General features: G+C 42.3%; 1 long non-coding RNA gene across 1 annotated transcript; it reads right to left on the reverse strand.

The window, feature by feature from the left end:
• Positions 1-4,030: 4,030 nt before the first annotated feature.
• On the reverse strand, positions 4,031-7,100 carry LOC121137445. The gene is made up of 2 exons (XR_005874665.1): positions 6,770-7,100; positions 4,031-4,743 (listed from the first exon to the last, which is right to left on the reverse strand). It is a non-coding gene; the product is annotated as an uncharacterized LOC121137445 (long non-coding RNA).
• Positions 7,101-7,615: the final 515 nt, after the last annotated feature.

Raw genomic sequence — 7,615 nt, forward strand, 5'->3', positions numbered from 1 at the left:
CGTCTTCCAGCCTCTTCAGACACCAGGCACACACTGGGCACAAACATACATGCAAGCAAACATTCATGCATATAAAATAAAGATAAATCTTGAAAATGCAAAGTTGTAACACTTCTAGGCAATGCAGGAGAAGATACAGATGACCTCGGGTTTGCTGATGATTTTTTGGATAAAACACCAAAGGTACTGATGTCAGCAAAATGAAATATTTCTGTTCTGTGAGTGACACATGGGCTGAGAGAAAATTCTTACCAAAGACTTATCTGACAGGGACTGTTGTCTAAATCTTACAAAGCTTCTTGAAACTCAACAATACAAAAAACTCAAACAAACAAACAAACAAACAAAAACCCAACCAACCAAAAACCGATTTAAAAAATGGGCCAATGGGCTGGAGAGATGACTCAGAGGTTAAGAGCACTGGCTGCTCTTCCAGAGGTCCTGAGTTCAATTCCCAGCAACCACATGGGGGCTCACAACCATCTATAATGAAATCTGGTGCCCTCTTCTGACCTGCAGGCAGACATGCAGGCAGAACACTATACATAATAAATAATTCTTTTTTTTTTCCTTTTCTTTTCCTTTTTTTTTTTTTTTTTTTTTGGTTTTTCGAGACAGGGTTTCTCTGTGGCCTTGGAGGCTGTCCTGGAACTCACTTTGTAGACCAGGCTGGCCTCGAACTCACAGAGATCCGCCTGCCTCTGCCTCCCGAGTGCTGGGATTAAAGGCGTGTGCCACCAACGCCCGGCTTAAATAATTCTTTAAAAAAAAGGGGGCCAACACCTGAACAAACTCAATAAAGATGTAAAGATTCCACAGAAACACTTGAAAAGATGATCATACACTATGTTATAGAGAAATATAAATTGATACTGCTATCCAATTACTGAAGTGGCCAAAATCCAGAACACTGATACTGAGGAGGATTCGGAGCAGGTTCTAGAAGAATAGTAGTTTCTTCTAAATGAACTTCTCTCTCTCTCTCTCTCTCTCTCTCTCTCTCTCTCTCTCTCTCTCTCTCTCTCTCTCTCTCTCTGTCTCTGTCTGTCTCTCTGTCTCTCTGACATGGCCTCTCTATCTATGAGTTCCACACTTACTATCCAGTCAAGGTCTAGATTCAAACTTGCAATTCTCATGTCTCTGCTTCCTGAGTTCTGGGATGACTCAAATGCACTATATCTGGCCTAAACACAATCTTACCATATAATCCAGTAGTTCTGCGGGTGAGAAAATCTTAAATGTGCATGCTAGTGCACACTCTCTCTCTCTCTCTCTCTCTCTCTCTCTCTCTCTCTCTCTCTCTCTCTCTCTCTCTCTCTTTCCATTATACAAATGTTTACAGCAGCTTTTTTCTGAGTCAGAAGAAACCTCCTTCAGTAGATGGATAAATATACACCCAGTGATATATCCATACTATGAAACATTACTCAGTGCTAAAAATAAGTAAATTAACCAAAAAGAGAAAAATGAAAGTTAAATGTGTGTACTAACAGAAAGAAGCTGATATGAAAAGTGAATATATTGTATTATTGTAATTTTATGACAGTCTTGAAAAGGTATAACTAAGCTGGGCGGTGGTAGCACACACCTTTAGAAGCAGGCATATCTCTGTGAGTTCTAGGCCAGCCTAGTGTACAAAGTGAGTTCCAGGATAGGCTCCAAAGCTACAGAGAAACCCTAAACAAAAACAAGGCGCTGGAGAGATGGCTCAGAGGTTAAGAGCACTGACTGCTCTTCCAGAGGTCTTGAGTTCATTTCCCAGCAACCACATGGTGGCTCACACAACCATCTACAATTCAATCTGGTGTATACGTAATAAATAAATCTTAAAAAAACAAAAACAAAAAAAGACAAAAAAAACAACAAAACAAAAACAAAAAGAAAGAAAAAGACAACTAGAAGAGTAAAAAGATCAGAGTTTACAGAGAGTGGATTGGTAGAGCATAGGGTTTCTGAATGTATGAAGGCAGAAGCCACTTGGAAATCTGTGTACCTAATCCTCAGTTATACTAAAAGCCTAAAATTGTTTGAAGAAATTAAGTCCATTAGAAGTTACATCTGAAGAGTTTATTGGTGTAATATTGGTACGACATTACAGTATAACTAACTGCTCTCTGACTTTGAGGCCTGCTCCACGGGAAGCATTCAGGCCTGGTACTGTAAACTCAGTCAAAAACCCATATCTATGGAGGCCACAGGAGTTAGAGGAATTTTACTGTAGCTGTTTAGCTAAATTGACATGCCACCAAATGCCTTCTAAGTACTTATGCTTAATGAGAGAAGCTTCCCTTTGCAATGAACTTCAGTGAGTGCAGAGAGTTGGGGAGAAGTGGTGGGGGAGTGCTCTGCCCTAAGCAGGACTTTTTTATACCACCCATCCTAAGGCTCAGGGAACAGTGCAGCAGTGGAGACAAAAAAGAATGCAAGAGCCAGAAGGTAGGGAGAAGGGCTTGGACAAGTTATCCTCTGGGCATGACAGCCATTGCAAACATTCTTTCACAGCAGCTGCAGCTGCCTGCCGGAGCCTGGTTCTGCTCTGGGTCAGAGAGGAGCTCACAAGGCTATACCTTACCCCGTTGAACTATTACCTACTAAGGAATCCCGGGCCAAGAATTCTGCCTAAGAATGTGCTGTTTTGGTAAACCTCCATTGTCTTTAGTTGGGTACCCATAGGGGAGTGTACCAGTCTCCAGTAACTAGTTCAAAACCCATGGTCACACAGACAGCCACACAAGACATGATCAAAGAGGAGAGAAGGACATGGGAGAGCAGGAAGGTTGAGTCAAGGAGCCACTATAGGTTTGAGGAAAGATCTGGCACTAGGGAGATTTCCAGAGATCTACAAGGATGACACCAACTGGTAAACTAGGCAATAGTGGAGAGACTACCTTAAATGACCTCCCCCAATAATGCGATTGATGACTTCCTTATAGGCTATCCTAGAGCCTTCATCCAGTGGCTGATGGAAGCAGAGGCAGACCCCACAGCTAAACACTGAACTGAACTCCTGGAACCCAGTGACAGAGAGGAAGGAGTGATAAGCAAAGGAGTCAATACCTGGCTGGTGAAATCCAGAGGCAGCTGACCTGAACAAGGGGAAGCCCTCCGACCCCAGGCTGGTGACTGAGAGGCCAGTATGGAACTGATCCAGACCCCCTGAATGTGGGTGTCAGTGAGGAGGCCTCGACAATCTATGGGGCCTTGGATAGTAGACCAGTATTTAGCCCTGGTGTACAAATAAACTTAGGGAGCCCATTCCACATGGAGGGATGCTGTCTCGGCCTGGACACATGGGGGAGGGCCTAGGTCCTGCCTGGAATAATATGACAGACTTTGAAGATACCCCATGAAGGGCCTCACCCTCCCTGGGGAGCGGAGGGGGGGATGAGGTGGAGGCTTGGGGGGGGTAGGTGGGGGGCCGGAGAGGAGGGGAGGGTGAGAGAGCTGGGATTGACATGTCAAGCAAGCTTGTTTCTAATTTAAATAAAATTTAAAAATGGAAAAAACACATAGTCACATAAGACAAAACGAAAAGATGTGAATATGAGAGAGAAAGTGACTTGTAGGGAGGGGGTTACTGACTGGGTGAAAGGGATGGATGAGAGGATGGGTAAGTTTGACAGAATACTTTATACACATGTATGAAGCTGCAAAGAACAAATCTACCAAAAATGTTTTTTAAAGAAGAGTTACATTACTTTCAATTTTTAAAAAAGATTTATTTATGTTTATGTGCATTGGTATTTTGCCCAAATGCTTGTCTGTGTGAGGGTGGTAGATCCCCTGGATCTGGAGTTACAGACAGCTCTGAGCTGCCCTCTGGGTGCTGGGAATTAAACTGAAGTCCTCTGGAAGAACAACCAGTGCTCTCAACCTCTGAGTCTTCTCTTCAGCCCCCTATTTGGATTTTTGTTGTTGTTTTTTGAAAACAGGGTTTCTCTGTGTAGTCCTGGAAATTGCTCTGTAGAGCAGGCTGGCCTCAAACTCAGAGATTCACCTGCCTCTGCCTGCCAAGAGCTGGGAATAAAGATGTGGACTGCCATGTCTGGCTGTTTATTTTTTAAAATCAGAGTAACAGTATGGACAAACCTTGAATATCATCCACACAGTGAAACAAGTCAGATAGATGCATGATTCTACTTGCTTCTCTCAAAATGGATCAATTCACAGAGAGCAGAGTGCTGGTTGTCAGGTGCTGGGGAGGCAAGGGAAAAGAGAGATACAGTTTCAATGGCACAGAGTTCAGTTTGGGAAGATGGAAAGATTTTACAGATGGATTATGGTACAAAACATAAGGTCACTGAATTGTACGTCTAGAGATGGTTAAAATGGTAGATTTTGTGTATGCATAATTTTCCACAATAAAAATATTTTTAAAATATAGGTTATTCCATGTTAGCATGTGTATTTTTACTGTTGGCTATATTTTCCAATCAAAAATCTTAGTAAGAGGGAATGCCATTGTTTTACATGCAAGCCTCCTGGTTGTTTGGTGTACTAGAAGATAACTTGGTTTTGTGTGTCTCTGTTTCCAGTCCACGACAATGTGTTGTTTCAGCTAATGTTTGCGATAACCTGGCCTCATTAGATGCACAGTGGTGGGGAGGACCATTTCAATTCCCTCTCAGTAACTGTGAGTACTTCAATACTTCTTCAGCGGTACAGAAACACTTGACAAGTGGGAGTTCCTTAAAATGTAGACTCTCTCAGCAATTCAGAGTTCCAAATGTCACATTGCAAAGTCTGTCAGAAAAAAAAAAACAAAACATTTGTCACTATCACCACCAACCTCAAAGAAAAGTCTTTTGTTGTTGTTGTTGGTTTTTGCTGTTTTTTTTTTTAAAGAAAAGCCTTAAAGTACTGGGAAGATGTTAAATTCCAAGATGGTAAATGTATTTTCCAAAAAAATTGAATTTTTTGAAAATGCAGTATTAACAAATATAGTATTATTATCGTATTATTTAATAGTGCTAGCAAATATACCCAGCTGTTTCCCTTGGAGAGGCAGGCTCACACACATGATTTTAGAAAGTAGCTTTCAGAAACCCAACTCTAAGTGATCACAGCTGGCCTTTGGGTCCTTCAGGTAATAAAAGTCAGTGATTCAGAATCTAGTCTTCTTAAGACTTTTATAGACAGCAGTCTTTTATATATACTTCCCATTCATCAAATAACATGTTAAGAATGCATCTACTAATCTTAATAACCTGAGTCACAGAGGGGAACCTCTGTATTCTGATGAAACACTAGGCAATACCTATTTCTACTATAATAACAAATTATAGGGGATTATATGTTCTCTCTGTCTGTCTGTCTCTCTCTCTCTCTAAATTAACCATAGAGTTTATTATGGGTGGAGAGGGAGAGCAAGAGGGGGCAGAGAAGAGACGAGAGGAGGGTAAGAGAAGAGAGCATAAGTGGGGTGGGTGATGATGGTGGTGGTGGTGGTGGTGGTGGTGGTGGTGATGGTGGCGGTGGTGGTGGTGGTGTCTGTCTTTTAAAGGGGTCCTTTGCACCTGCAGACTAACTCTCATGGAACCCTGGGCTGCCCAGAGTGCTGCCTGAGTGCATTCTGCCAGGTAACAGGGCAGGCCAACATAATACCTGAACCTTTCATTCCCACCTTTATTTATTATTTAAAAGGCGGGGAGTTAGGCATGGCAGGTTAGAGAATAAGGACGCCTAGTTCTCCAGACTGCTTCCTGCTGACCTGGGGGCCGTTGGCCATCTTTGGGGGACCTGAGAATGCTGGGGTGCTGCCACATCTTGGGGTAGCTGGTTGCTCCATCGCCCTTTAGGCTGTTTGGAACTCTCTGACGCCTCTTAGACCTGGCGAGGTGTTAACAGAGTAGAGGAGGAGAAGGTTAAGTCTAGAAAATTCTTTTTTCTTAGGTCCTGGTATTTGAGGGGAGGATTGTAAGATGAGGGAGGGGTTCCTGAGGGGTCCCAAGATGAGGGCAGGGAGTCCTGGGGCCAGGGAGAGATTGAATAATATTTATTTGGAGTGAATCTGACCTGTTTGGGTAGGTCCAGTTCGACTCCCTGGAACTTACAAGAATCCTTTGAGTTTGTGGAAACGTAAGTATTAGACACATTAGCAGCATATTTATGTTAGAAGCGACTTGGTTGAAAGCATTAACGTTTTTAAAACTGACAGATACTTTTAGGACAATGAAAAGCACCTTAATTTTGACCTTGCAGTTATGCCAGCTTTTGCTGCTTCTATCCAAAAAACAAAAAAACCACTAGCCCTGTTTTCAGTAGTTAAACCTTTTAGAGGCTTGAAGATTGAAACCAGGTCTTCACAAATGCTAGGCAAATACTCTTTGAATCACAGTCCAACTCCAACTTACATTCATTTTAATGAATATAAGGAGGAGGGAAAACAAACCAAGATATGGAGCCTTTAATCTCAGCACTTGGGAAGCAGAGGCAGGCAGATCTCTGTGAGTTCAAGGCTAGCCTGGACTACAAAGTGAGTTCCAAGCCAGCCAGGTCTTTGTAGTGAAACATAATCTCAAGCCATTTTGAAAAAAAATGGTGTAGCATAACACCCATTTAGCTAAGGATCCTTGTTTTGATTTTTTTTTAATCTACGTATGTCTTATTTCCTAAGCTCGCAGGACTGGATACATGATGCTGGTTCCTTGATTTCCTCTGTTTATGTAACAATGGTTGTCTGAGCATGTATGTGTAAGGAAGGCACTTGGTAGGGCCTTGAATAGAAGACTCAGGACTCAACAGATTTTTGTTGATAGCTGATAATTACCAACTGTGTTTCTGAGAGAACGTGGTTTTCTTTTCTCTTGAAGCCATGTGCAGGGCACCACAGGTCCGGTTGACAATGCTGTGAAAATGAGGACACCAAGACCCGGAGATTGATTTAAATGACTTGCTCAGAGCTATGCACTTCTTCACAAGCTGAGTGAGGATGCAGAGCCCCTTCGGCTTCTTTGCTGCACAGAGATGCTGGGGACTCATTCAGATTGACTGGATTTCATTTTTCATTTAAACGCTCTCATCTCACTGCTGTGACATCCACCTTCTCTGACTCGGGTTTCAGGAGTCGGAGTCTGAATTGGTTTACTTCCACTTCAGACCCTGTCAAGATAAATTAGATACCAAGGGTCCATGACACCATCTGAAGCACATCTGCTATTAGCAGAAAATATATAAGCAGTTTTGTATTTCAATATAGGGTAGCACTGCTTGGGAAGACATATTTGCTACTAAAAATGAAAGTGGGAATAATAAAACTGAATGAGTTTTGAATATTAAAAAGATCAGAATTTGGATTCACTGCATCTGCAAACAAGCATAGTCAAAGGAAGGGAGGCAACAGTAAATATTTTTATCGCCTTTCGGTGCATCTACAAACCATTCTTCTGAATAAGATCTGACAGGCTCCTGACTGTGAGCAGAGATAGGGTAACAAGTCTGATGATACATAAACTTGCATCAGATACAGGCTCCAGTTTTGCTGTATTCATCCATCCATGGCCTAGCCTGCTCAGCTGACAAGGCATGTTATTAATACAGCATATTGTACCACGAGTGCATTGCCCTACATGGTGTTTATCTTGTTGGGAACTGTAATTGTCTGAAACAATGGTCT

The sequence above is a fragment of the Mesocricetus auratus genome, unplaced genomic scaffold (genome assembly GCF_017639785.1).
Source record: "Mesocricetus auratus isolate SY011 unplaced genomic scaffold, BCM_Maur_2.0 Super-Scaffold_100691, whole genome shotgun sequence".
Taxonomy (NCBI): Eukaryota; Metazoa; Chordata; class Mammalia; order Rodentia; family Cricetidae; genus Mesocricetus; species Mesocricetus auratus.